This window comes from Salmo salar, chromosome ssa10 (assembly GCF_905237065.1).
Source record: "Salmo salar chromosome ssa10, Ssal_v3.1, whole genome shotgun sequence".
Classification (NCBI taxonomy): Eukaryota; Metazoa; Chordata; class Actinopteri; order Salmoniformes; family Salmonidae; genus Salmo; species Salmo salar.
The window spans coordinates 117066201-117080648 of record NC_059451.1 but is presented as its reverse complement, the minus strand read 5'-3'; positions in this window follow the sequence as shown (position 1 = coordinate 117080648).

Genomic DNA, 14448 nt, shown 5'->3' with positions numbered 1-14448 from the left:
CAGAGATTTATGTTGAAGTGAGTTGGTGCCTGCTTGGTGACATCTGGTTGACATCAGATTTAGGACCCTGATCAGTATTTTTGATGTAAATTGCATGTTATAGAAGGTTTCAGTGTCATGACTTCCGCCGAAGTCGGTTCCTCTCCTTGTTCGGACTGCGTTCGGCGGTCGACGTCACCGGCCTTCTAGCCATTACCACTTTTCATTTTCCATTTGTTTTGTCTTTGTCTTACAAACCTGGTTTCAATTAAATTTACATTTTTACATTTACGTCATTTAGCAGACGCTCTTATCCAGAGCGACTTACAAATTGGTGCATTCACCTTATGATATCCAGTGGAACAACCACTTTACAATAGTACATCTATATATTTTTTTTGGGGGGGGGGAGGGGGGTTAGAAGGATTACTTTATCCTATCCCAGGTATTCCTTAAAGAGGTGGGGTTTCAGGTGTCTCCGAAAGGTGGTGATTGACTCCGCTGTCCTGGCGTCGTGAGGGAGCTTGTTCCACCATTGGGGTGCCAGAGCAGCGAACAGTTTTGACTGGGCTGAGTGGGAACTGTGCTTCCGCAGAGGTAGGGGGGCCAGCAGGCTAGAGGTGGATGAACGCAGTGCCCTTGTTTGGGTGTAGGGACTGATCAGAGCCTGAAGGTACGGAGGTGCCGTTCCCCTCACAGCTCCGTAGGCAAGCACCATGGTCTTGTAGCAGATGCGAGCTTCAACTGGAAGCCAGTGGAGTGTTCGGAGGAGCGGGGTGACGTGAGAGAACTTGGGAAGGTTGAACACCAGACGGGCTGCGGCATTCTGGATGAGTTGTAGGGGTTTAATGGCACAGGCAGGGAGCACAGCCAACAGCGAGTTGCAGTAATCCAGACGGGAGATGACAAGTGCCTGGATTAGGACCTGCGCCGCTTCCTGTGTAAGGCAGGATCGTACTCTGCGAATGTTGTAGAGCATGAACCTACAGGATCGGGTCACCGCCTTGATGTTAGCGGAGAACGGCAGGGTGTTGTCCAGGGTCACGCCAAGGCTCTTAGCACTCTGGGAGGAGGACACAATGGAGTTGTCAACCGTGATGGCGAGATCATGGAACGGGCAGTCCTTCCCCGGGAGGAAGAGCAACTCCGTCTTGCCGAGGTTCAGCTTGAGGTGGTGATCCGTCATCCACACTGATATGTGTGCCAGACATGCAGAGAAGCGATTCGCCACCTGGTTATCAGAAGGGGGAAAGGAGAAGATTAATTGTGTGTCGTCTGCGTAGGAATGATAGGAGAGACCATGTGAGGATATGACAGAGCCAAGTGACTTGGTGTATAGCGAGAATAGGAGAGGGCCTAGAACTGAGCCCTGGGGGACACCAGTGGTGAGAGCACGTGGTGCGGAGACAGATTCTCGCCACGCCACCTGGTAGGAGCAACCTGTCAGGTAGGACGCAATCCAAGAGTGAGCCGCGCCGGAGATGCCCAACTCGGAGAGGGTGGAGTGGAGGATCTGATGGTTCACAGTATCAAAGGCAGCAGATAGGTCTAAAAGGATGAGAGCAATTCCCCAATTACTTGTTCATTATTTAACCCTCTGTTCCCCCATGTTTGTTTATGAGTAATTGTTTATTGTATTGCGGTCCGTATTTGTGGCCTTGTATTTATACATCGTGTATTGTGATATATTTGAGTAAATTGCTTTCATTACTCATATCTGCTGTCCTGCGCCTGACTCATCTCACCAGCTACACACAGACACGTTACAGAATTACTCAACTGAATGGAGTCAGCAGGAGCAGACAACCCCCCTTTTGCGGTCGAAGAGCGCGTCCAGCAGCATGCGACCATGTTACAAAGTCTGGGCACCGCCATGGATCGGGTGCTGCAGACTATGGATAGATGGGAGAGAGAAGGAGGTCTTCAAACGCCTCCCAGCCCCACTACAGCAGGCTCCACTGTCCACCCCTCCTTCACCCGGTCCCAGCGGGATTTGGCTCGCACTCCGAAGCTCTACCTGGAGCTCTACCTGGCGACCGTCCACCCGGCTCCTTCGGGACGTGAGAGCGTGTCCGCCCTCGTCTCCTGCCTCTCAGGCAAAGCCCTGGAGTGGGCCAACGCCGTATGGAGTGAGGGAGACGCGGCGTTGGACCATTACGCAGAGTTCACCCACCGTTTTCGGGCAGTTTTCGACCACCCGCCTGAGGGTCGAGTGGCGGGTGAACGTCTGTTCCACCTGAGGCAGGGGACGAGGAGCACGCAGGATTTCGCTTTGGACTTCCGGACCCTGGCCGCCAGCGCGGGATGGAATGACAGGGCCCTGATCGATCACTACTTGTGCAGTCTGCGCGAGGACGTCCGTCGGGAGTTGGCCTGCCGAGACATCACCCTCACGTTGGACCAGCTGGTGGACCTGTCCATCCGGCTGGACAAACTGCTGGCCACCCGCAGACGTCCTGATCGGGGCCCGTCAGTTCCATCCCCCAGCACCTCCGATCCGACGCCCATGGAGCTGGGAGGTGCTGCATTTAGGGCGACCGGAGGAGGGGTCATTCCCTGCACCATCTGTGGCCGCAGAGGGCACACTGCTGGTCGGTGCTGGGGGGGTTCCTCAGGGAGTCGAGGCAGCAGGCAGGGCACTATCGTGTCACCCCAGGTGAGTCGGCACCAGGCTCACCCAGAGCCCCCTGTTGCTCACATGTATGTGTTTATTAAATTTCCGGAGTTTTCCCCGCATTCCCAGCATAAGGCGCTCGTAGATTCAGGCGCAGCTGGGAATTTGATTGACCTTTCATTTGCCCATAGTTTAGGGATCCCCCTTGTTCCTGTGGATATGCCCTTCCCTGTGCACGCCCTAGATAGTCGACCATTAGAGTCAGGGCTGATTAGGGAGGCCGCCTGCTCCACTAGACATGGTTACGCATGAGGGTCACAAGGAGAGAATCAGTCTCTTCCTTATTGATTCTCCTGCGTTTCCCATGGTGCTGGACCTACCCTGGTTGGCCTGTCATGACCACACTATTTCGTGGCAACAGAGGGCTCTCAAGGGGTGGTCACAAAAGTGCTCAGGGAGGTGTGTAGGGGTTTCCATCGGTGCGACTACGGTGGAAAGTCCAGACCAGGTCTCCACCGTGCGCATCCCCTCAGAATATGCCGATTTGGCTCTCGCCTTCTGTAAGAAGAGGGCGACTAAATTACCACCCCATCGACGGGGGGATTGTGCGATAAATCTCCTGGTAGACGTAGCACTTCCCAGGAGTCACGTGCATCCTCTGTCACAGGAGGAGACGGCGGCTATGGAAACATATGTCTCTGAATCTCTGGGGCAGGGATACATTCGGCCCTCCACTTCACCTGCCTCCTCGAGTTTCTTTTTTGTGAAGAAGAAGGATGGGGCTCTGCGCCCGTGTATTGACTATCGAGGTATCAATCAGATCACTGTGAGGTACAGCTACCCACTGCCTCTCATCGCCAGTGCGATCGAGTCAATGTACGCTTCTTCACAAAATTGGATCTCCGGAGCGTTTACAACCTGGTGCGTATCCTGGAGGGGGACCAGTGGAAGACGGCATTTAGTACCACCTCAGGGCACTATGAGTACCTCGTCATGCCGTACGGGTCTTCCAGACCTTGACGAGATTTTCTGGGATCTGCATGGGCAGGGTGTAGTGGTGTATATCGACAACATTCTGACATACTCCACTACACGCGCCGAGCATGTGTCCATGGTGCGCAGGGTGCTTGGTCGACTGTTGGAGCATGACCTGTACGTCAAGGCGGAGAAATGTCTGTTCTTCCAACAGTCGGTCTCTTTCCTAGGGTACCGCATTTCCACTTCAGGGATGGAGATGGAGAGTGACCGCATTTCATCCGTGCGTAATTGGCCGACTCCCACCACGGTAAAGGAAGTGCAGCGGTTTCTAGTGTTTGCCAACTACTACCGGAGGTTTATCCGGGGTTTTTGTCAGGTAGCGGCTCCCATTACCTCACTGCTGAAAGGGACACCGGTGCGGCTGCAGTGGTCGGCAGAGGCGGACAGGGCTTTTGGTCACCTGAAGGCTCTGTTTACCTCGGCTCCCGTGCTGGCTCATCCAGATGCCTCCTTGGCGTTCATAGTGGAGGTGGACACGTCCATGGCTGGGATAGGAGCTGTGCTCTCTCAGTGCTCAGGCACGCCACCAAAGCTCCGCCCCTGTGCTTTCTTTTCGAAGAGGCTCAGCCCGGCGGAGCGAAACTATGATGTGGGGGACCAGGAGCTGTTGGCTGTTGTCAAGGCTCTGAAGGCGTGGAGACATTGGCTTGAGGGGGCTAAACACCCTTTTCTCATCTGGACTGACCACCGCAATCTGGAGTACATCCGGGCGGCGAGGGGACTGAACCCTCGCCAGGCAAGGTGGGCCGTGTTCTTTACCCGTTTTGTTTTCACTCTGTCCTACAGACCAGGTTTCCAGAACGCTAAGGCAGACCCACTGTCCCGGATGTATGACACAGAGGAGCGGTCCATGGATCACACTCCCATACTTCCGGCCTCTTGCCTGGTGGCACCGATGGTGTGAGAGCTGGACGTGGACATCGAGCGGGCGTTACGCACAGAGCCCACTCCCCTCCAGTGTCCAGCTGGGCACCTGTACGTTCCGTCTGCTGTCCGCAACCGTTTGATCTATTGGGCCCACACGTCACCCTCCTCTGGTCACCCTGGCATCGGTCGGACGGTGCGTTGCCTTAGTGGGAAGTACTGGTGACCCACCTTGGCCAAGGACGTGAGGGTTTATGCTTCCTCCTGCTCGGTGTGCGCCCAGTGCAAGGCTCCCAGGCACCTGCCCAGAGGGAAGTTACAACCCCTACCCGTTCCACAACGGCCGTGGTCGCACCTATCGGTGGACTTCCTGACGAATCTTCCTCCCTCACAGGGCAACACCACGATCCTGGTTGTTGTGGTTCAGTTTTCTAAGTGGGCGGCGTTCATCCCCTGGGCAGAGATGGCCCAAACTCACTCCGCCACTCCTCCACTAATCTCTCTCCCTTCCAGTGCATACTGGGGTATCAGCCGGTTCTGGCACCTTGGCATCAGAGCCAGATCGAAGCTCCTGCGGTGAACGAATGGTTTAAGCGCTCGGAGGAGACCTGGGACGCCACCCATGTGCACCTGCAACGGGCCGTGAGGTGACAGAAGGCAAGCGCTGACCGCCACCGCAGTGAGGCCCCGGTGTTCACACCGGGGGACCGGGTCTGGCTCTCGACCCGAAAACTGCCCCTCGGCCTGCCCTGCCGGAAGCTGGGTCCGCGGTTTGTGGGGCCATTCAAAGTCCTGAGGAGACTGAACGAGGTATGCTACAAGTTACAGCTTCTCCCATATTACCGCATAAATCCCTCGTTCCATGTGTCTCTCCTCAGGCCGGTGGTGGTTGGTCCACTCCAGGAGTCTGAGGTGCGGGAGGTTCCTCCGCCCCCTCTGGACATCGAGGGGGCCCCGGCGTATCTGTTTGGGCGGTATGCAAATTGGAGTGGGTCTAGGGTTTCTGGGATAATGGTGTTGATGTGAGCCATTGCCAACCTTTCAAAGCACTTCATGGCCATGGACACGGAGTGCTACGGGTCTGTAGTCATTTAGGCAGGTTGCCTTTGTGTTCTTGGGCATAGGGACTATGGTGGTCTGCTTGAAACATGTTGGTATTACAGACTCAATCAGGGACATGTTGAAAATGTCAGTGAAGACCCCTGCCAGTTGATCAGCACATGCCCGGAGCACACATCCTGGTGATCCGTCTGGCCTCGCAACCTTGTGTATGTTGACCTGTTTAAAGGTCTTACTCATGTCGGCTATGGAGAGCGTGATCACACAGTCATCCGGAACACCTGATGCTCTCATGCATGCCTCAGTGTTGTTTGCCTCGAAAGCAAACATGGAAGTGATTTAGCTCGTCTGGTAGGCTCGTGTCACTGGGCAGCTCGCGGCTGTGCTTCCCTTTGTAGTCTAGTTTGCAAGTCCTGCCACATAATACTAGCATCGGAGCCGGTGTAGTATGATTCAATCTTAGCCCTGTATTGACGCTTTGCCTGTTTAATGATTCGTCGCAGGGAATTGCAGGATTTCTTGTAAGGGTTAGAGTCCTGCACCTTGAAAGCGGCAGCTCTACCCTTTAGCTCAGTGCGAATGTTGCCTGTAATCCGTGGCTTCTGGTTGGGGTATGTACGTACAGTCACTGTGGGGACGACGTCCTCGATGCACTTATTGATAAAGCCAGTGACTGGTGTGGTGTACTCCTCAATGCCATCGGAAGAATCCCGGAACATGTTCCATTGCTCGTGTTGTTTTGCCCAAGCAAGTCTCTTCTTCTTTTTTATATTTTTTTAACATTTATTTATTTGTTCACCCCTTTTTTCTCCCCAATTTCGTGGTATCCAATTGGTAGTAGTTACAGTCTTGTCCCATCGCTGCAACCCCCGTAAGGACTCGGGAGAGGCGAAGGTCGAGAGTGACTCGCTCAATACGGAAGTGGTCAGATGACCCAGATGCTACGCTACAGGACTGTTTTGCTAGCACAGACTGGAATATGTTCTGGGATTCATCCAAAGGCATTGAGGAGTATACCACCTCAGTCATCGGCTTCATCAATAAGTGCATTGACGACATCATCCCCACAGTGACCGTACGTACATAATCCAACCAGAAGCCATGGATTACAGACAACATCCGCATCGAGCTAAAGGCTAGAGCTGCCGATTTCAAGGCGTGGGACACTAATCCGGATGCTTATAAGAAATCCCGCTATGCCCTCAGACGAACCATCAAACAGGCAAAGCGTCAATACATGACTCTGGCTCTGACGCGGCTCTGACGCTCGTTGGATGTGGCAGAGCTTGAAAACTATTAAGGATTACAAAAGGAAACCCAGCTGCGAGCTGCCCAGTGACGTGAACTTACCGGATGAGCTAAATGCCTTTTATGCTCGCTTCAAGGCAAGCAACACTGAAGCATGCATATGAGAGCACCAGCTGTTCCAGACAATTGTGTGATAATAGCCAATGTGAGCAAGACCTTTGAACAGGTCAACATCCACAAATCCGCGGGGCCAGACGGATTACCAGGACTTTTACTCAAACCATGCGCGGACCAACTGGCAAGTGTCTTCACTGACATTTTCAACCTCTCCCTGACCGAGTCTGTAATACCTACATGTTTCAAGCAGACCACCATAGTCCCTGTGCCCAAGGAAGCGAAGGTAACCTGCCTAAATGATTACCGCCCCGTAGCACTCAAGTCGGTAGCCATGAAATGCTTTGAAAGGCTGGTCATGGCTCACATCAACAGAATCATCCCGGATACCCTAGACCAACTCCAATTCGCATACCACTCCAACAGATCCACAGATGACGTAATCTCAATCGCACTCCACACTGCCCTTTCCCACCTGAACAAAAGGAACACCTATGTGAGAATGCTGTTCATTGACTACAGCTCAGCATTCAACACCATAGTGCCCACAAAGCTCATCACTAAGCTAAGGACCCAGGGACTAAACACCTCCCTCTGCAACTGAATCCTGGATAGGCAACAACTTGTCTCCACACTGATCCTCAACACTGGGGCCCCTCAGGGGTGGGTGCTTAGTCCCCTCCTGTACTCCCTGTTCGACCAAGACTGTGTGGCCAAACACGACTCCAACACCCTCATTAAGTTTGCTGATGACACAACAGTACGATGCAGTGCCTTAGACCGTTGCGTCACTCGGGGGCCCCCAAGTTTCAAGTTTTTAATGTCACATGCACAATTACAGTGAAACTCCTTTCTTGCTTTTATCCCAACAATGCAGTAATCAATATCAATGTAGTACTATAAAATAAAGTAAGGTAGAACAAAAACACGAGAAATAGAAATAAGAACACAAGAAAGTAGGTAAGCTATATACAGGGTCAGTTCCAATACCATATTTACAATGTGCAAGGATACTGGAGTGACAGAGGTAGATATGTATAAGGGTAAGTTGACTAGGCATCAGCATATATGATAAACAGAGTAGCAGCAGCGTATGTGAGTGTGCGTGTTATGTGTGTGAGCAAAAGTGAGTGTGTAGCGTGTTGTTCACAGGAGACTTGGTGTCACGTCCTGACCATAGAAAGATGTTATTTTCTATGGTAGAGTAGGTCGGGGCGTGACAGGTTTTTTCTCTCTCTATGTTTTCTATTTCTATGTTTAGGTTCTAGTTTTGTATTTCTATGTTGGGGTTTTGTTTGGGATGATCTCCAATTAGAAGCAGCTGGTCCTCGTTGTCTCTAATTGGAGATCATACTTAAGTAGGGGTTTTTCAACCTGGGTTTTGTGGGTGATTAATTTTGAGTTGTGTAGGTGTTCATCTCTGCGTCACAGTTTGATCTTTTTCATTCAGTGTATTTATGTATTGCATAGTTTCACAGTATAAATAAAATGTGGAACGACACACACGCTGCACTTTGGTCCTCTTCTCCTTTCGACAGCCGTGACACTTGGTCATAAAATATTGCCTTTTGTCGAGATTGAAGCTGTCTTTTTCCTTATATCACACACACACACACACACACACACACACACACACACACACACACACACACACACACACACACACACACACACACACACACACACACACACACACACACACACACACACACAACTGTTGCTACTGCGCAACTACCTATGCCACATTATACAACGGGTGGGTCTAATCCTCAATGCTGATTGGTTAAAACTGCATTTTCAGCCGGTGTCTATTCCACAAGTACCACCGGCTAAATCTAAGATGTTTAAATGTCTGTTTATTCTGTTCCATCTGACTGCACAATCCACTGTCTCATCAGCCCAGCCAAGCAATTTATAAACTTGATCTCCACTATTTAGAAATTATCTCACATTTCTTTTATACTAACATTTAGTTGTCAATTGAAAAAAGTTCAAACTAAACGAAACGAAGTGCAGCTAGTTTGCAGTCTTTCCAGCTTCAGTTTGAATTGATTGTGTTAGCTGTGTTGTTGGCTAGCTCGTCGGAACAACAGTGTCCTGACGAGTGAGAAAATGTTCTATGCCAGGCGAAATTGCACCTCATTAGTTCATTATTATGGATGAATCCAAATAAATGTCACTAGAAAACAGCTTAAACAAATGCAAATGCGGCTACTTTGGTGTTATTCTTGCTGCACTTTTTGAAGTGACTGTAAGTTAACCGTAGTTGGCTAGCTAGCAAGCAAGGGATAAGAACATTGCCAGCCAGTATGGCAATGGAACATTTAGAATGAACAACTGTCCATAGATATAGAACAAAAAGACTGAACGACTGGGTCGCGTCTCTAGCAATCGAACCGATAGAATGAATGACCAGTTGGCTTGGGTCCCGACACAACCCTCGATTTGTGTCGGGACTATATCTTGTGGAAGGATGAAATAGTATAAATAACATAACGTTTTTTTAATTAAAATATGTCAATCATTATTTGAATATGTTGGTAACCCGTTGTATAAAAGTGATAATGCACTCGAAGCCGGTGTTCGGAGGTTATACTGTATTGGCACGGTTTGCTGGCCATCGACTTTGTCTCGGGCCATGCCAATATATCCTCCAAAAACCGGCTTCGAGGGCATTATCACTTAAACAACTACCTCTTACTTGACTCAACTGCAATGTACCCACCCAACCTACTGTAAGCGTTACTACTATATATTTTACTGTTCAAATCCAGTCATTTTATCCTACCAACCACCATCTAGCTAACTGATGCTACTGTACTGCACTGTTATTGTAGCGAATCCCCTCTGAACCCTCTCTCTTTGACCCAGGGAGTAAGGGAGAGTTTGTGACTATCTCTGGAACTCTCCCAGAAGGCTCCCTAGTAACCTCCCTAACAACGGCATTGTGAATTGCCCTCTATTGCAAAACAATAGTCAGGCTCCGGTTGGGGGATGGTAAGCTACTTGATGCAGCTTGTTAATCATAAAACTCCCAGGGTCAGAGAGAGAGTTCAGATGGAATTTTCTACAGATACTGTCAGTATATTATTATGTATTTCATCTGTGAAATAAAACTCTTATACATGTTCATTCCTCATTTGGAAATGTAAAGTTTACAATGTATTATTTTCACTCAGAAAACTATTCGAAAGGATTATACTGTTTTTGGTCTTGTTATACATCCATAGCACAGGTGTCAATTGGGATTTTTCAAGGCTATGTGTTGCATGTATAGTAAGGAGTATTTGATCTTGTACACATTGGCAGTAGAATTGCAGTATACAAACAAAACATTTATGAATGAGAAAATGAGATATAGAAGCTAAGGGAAGGGAAAGGTGATGAGCCATCGATGGAAGGTTGTTCAAAGGATTCTGAAGGCATCATCTGCCTCCTTGAATTCAGCGTAGACACCAGTGGGTGAGGGGCGCTTGTTGCAGACGGTTCTGACAACATAACTGGGTAACACTCGTCTCTGACCGCTGCCATGTCGTTCGCTTTTTAATCCTCATTCCAAGACCACTCTATGAGCCACAGGTCTACACTGCCGAGAAAATGAGTGAAGGAAAAAAAACAAGTCAGCTGTGTGAAAGCAGAATAGCAATAGGTAGATGTTATTGCGGGTGCAGCGAAATGGAATTCAGAATGTTGAAGAAATGCATACTGAGGGCAAATAGAGAATCACATTACAAATGACCACTACCCCAAACAGGTATATAACAGATAAAATACTAAATATGTTATAACTTCCCCAGGTCTGCCTAACTAGTAAGAGCAACTTTCAAACAATATTCTACATTCTTCCCTACCACTGACTTCAAATCAAATCACATTTTATTGCTCCGTACACTGAGTATTTATCAGATGTTATCGCGGGTGCAACGAAATGCTTGTGATTCTAGCTCCAACACTGCAGTAAAATCTAACAATAAACAACAATACACACAAATCTAAAAGTAAAAGAATGGAATTTAGAAATATAAAAATATTAGGAGAAGTCTGGAGTATATATATATGTAATGGGACGTATAGACATTATGGACAGTGTGTGGATAGAATATGTAGTATATCTGAAGAATAGATGGATAGAATAGTATATGTACAGCAATAGTTGAATAGGATTGACTTGACTAGAATACAGTATATACATATGAAGTGGGTAAAACAGTATGTAAACATTATTAAAGTGACAAGTGTTCCATTATTAAAGTAACCAGTGTTCCATGTCTATGTACATAGGGCAGCAGCCTCTAAGGTGCAGGGATGAGCAACCGGGTGGTAGCCAGCTAGTGACAGAGGCTAAGTTCAGGGCAGGGCACTGGGTGGAGGCCGGCTAGTGATGGCTATTTAGCAGTCTAATGGCCTTGTGATTGAAGCTGTTTTTCAGTCTCTGGGTCCCAGCTTTGATGCACCTGTACTGACCTCGCCTTCTGCATGACAGCGGGGTGAACAGGCCGTGGCTCGGGTGACTGAATACCTATATAAAAATGCTGTTCATTGACTACAGCTTAGCATTTAACACCATAGTACCCTCCAAACTCGTCATTAAGCTCGAAACCCTGGCTTTCGACACCGCCCTGTGCAACTGGGTCCTGTACTTTCTGACGGGCCGAAACAACATCTCCACCCCGCTGATCCTCAACACTGGGGCCCCACAAGGGTGCGTTCTCAGCCCTCTCCTGTACTCCCTGTTCACCCATAACTGCGTGGCCATGCATGCCTCCAACTCAATCATCAAGTTTGCAGACGACACTACAGTAGTAGGCTTGATTACCAACAACGACGAGACGGCCTACAGGGAGGAGGTGAGGGCCCTCGGAGTCTGGTGCCTTAATGATGAGCTTGGAGGGTACTATGGTGTTGAAGGCTGAGCTGTAATCAATGAACAGCATTCTTACATAGGTATTCCTCTTGTCCAGATGGGATAGGGCAGTGCAATGGCGATTGCATTATCTGTGGATCTATTTGGGCGGTATGCAAATTACAGTGGGTCTAGGGTGACAGGTAAGGTAGAGGTGATAGGATCCTTGACTAGTCTCTCAAAGCACTTCATGATGACAGAAGTGAGTGCTACAGGGCGATAGTCATTTAGTTTGGTTACCTACGCTTTCTCGGGTACAGGAACAATGGTGGACATCTTGAAGCATGTGGGGACAGCAGACTGGGATAGGGAGAGATTGAACATGTCTAATAACACTCCAGCCAGCTGGTCTGCGCATGCTCTGAGGATGCGGCTAGGGATGCCGTCTGGGCATGCAGCCTTGCGAGGGTTAACACGCTTAAATGTCTTACTCACGACGACCACGGAGAACGAGTGTGCACAGTCCTCGGGAGCGGATAACACAGTGTCGATGGCACTGTGTTATCCTCAAAGCGGGCGAAGAAGGTGTTTAGCTTATCCCGGGAGCAAGACGTTGGTGTCCTCGACATGGATGGTTTCCCCTTTATAATCTGTGAGTGTCTGGAGTCTCTGCCATATAAGTCTCGTGTCTGAGCTGAATTGCGACTCCACTTTGTCTCTGTACTGACGTTTTGCCTGTTTGCCTTACGGAGGGCAATACTGGACTCTTTGTATTCAATCATATTCCCAGTCAACTTGCTGTGGTTAAATGCGGTGCTTCAGCTTCAGTTTTGAGCGAATGCTGCCATCTATCCACGTTTTTTGGTTTGGATAGGTTTTAATCGTCACAGTAGGAACAACATCCCCTATACACTTCCTGATGAACTCAGTCATACGTCAAAATTATTTTCAGTATCAACCTGTGACATGTTCCAATCCATATGATCAAAACATTCTTGAAACATGGATTCCAGTTAGTCTGACCAGTGTTGATAAGACCTTGGCATGGATACTTCCTGTTTGAGTTTCTGCCTATAGGAAGGGAAGAGAAAAATGGAGTAGTGATCTGATTTGCCGAAGGGAGGTCGGGAGATGGCCTCGTAGCCATCCCGGGAGGGAGAGTAACAATGGTTGATAGTTTTTGAAGCGCGAGTACTGCAGGCGATGTGTTGATATAACTTCGGTAGTGTTTTTCTCAGATTTGCTTTATTAAAGTCCCCAGCTATAATAAATGGGGCTTCAGGATATGCAGTTTGCAGTTTGCACAAGGTCCAGTGTAGTTCCTTGAGAGCTGTTGTGGTATCAGCTAGAGGGGGAATATACACATATACAGTGGGCTCCAAAATTACTGGCACCCCTGACTGGCAATGCACAAACAATACTTTAAAAAATATAAACAATATAATTATAGAGAGAAACTCAAAATACCAACATGTGAAAAATACTGTACTTTATTAATATTTCAATGGAACCCACTAAAATCATTTGATGTAATTAAAAATCAATGTACTCCAAATCAAGGTTTCACAATTAATGGCACCCTTAAATATTATTGTAAATAACATCTACCAAAATTAAACCAGGAATTAAATTCCACTTATTTAAGTTTATCTAAGTGTTAAGGAACTATATTGAGCCATTACATCACTTCCCTTTTCACTAGGGTATAAAAATGAGGTAACACGCATGCAATATCCCTTTGTCTTCCAACACCATGAAGAAAAGAAAAGTTCAAAAGGGACAGATGGTCATAGACCTTCATAAATCTGTTACTGGCTACAAGAAGATCCACAAACGATTGAATATACCACTGAGCACCCTCAGGGCAATTATTAAAACATTCAAAAGATATGGAACAGTTGAAAACCTCACGGGTAGAGGACGCAAATGCATTTTTCCCCCCAGGATAGGGAGGAGGATCGTGAGAGAAGCAACAAAATCCCCAAGAATCACTGTGAAAGAATTGCAGGCCTTGGTGGCGTCTTGGGGTCACCAGGTTTAAAAAAGGACCATCAGACACCATCTCCACAACCACAGGCTCTTTGGAATGGTTGCCAGAAGAAAGCCCTTAATGACCCCAAGACCTAGTCGCAAGCGCTTGGAGTTTGCCAAACGTCATTTAAATTATGATTGGAAGAAGGTGCTCTGGTCAGATGAGACCAAAATTGAACTTTTTGGTCAGATACAGCATCAGCATGTTCGGCGTCGAAACAGCGATACATACAAGGAGAGGCACCTCATACCCACGGTGAAATATGGTGGTGGGTCAGTGATGTTTTGGGGCTGTTTTAATTCCAGAGGTCCAGAAGCACTAGTAAAGATTGATGGCATAATGAATTCCACCAAGTATCAGGCAATTTTGGCTGACAATCTGGTTGCCTCTGCCAGAAGGCTGGGACTTGGCCGTATGTGGACTTTCCAACAAGACAATGATCCAAAACATACCTCAAGATCCACACAGAAATGGTTCTGTGACAACAAAATCAATGTTCTGCCATGGCCATCTCAGTCGCCGGACCTCGATCCAACCGAAAACCTGTGGGCTGAGTGGAAGAGGGCTGTTGTTAAGCGCAAACCCAAGAATGTGAAGGGTCTTGAAAGGATCTGCATAGAGGAATGGTCCAAAATTCCTCCAAATGTGTTCCTTAAC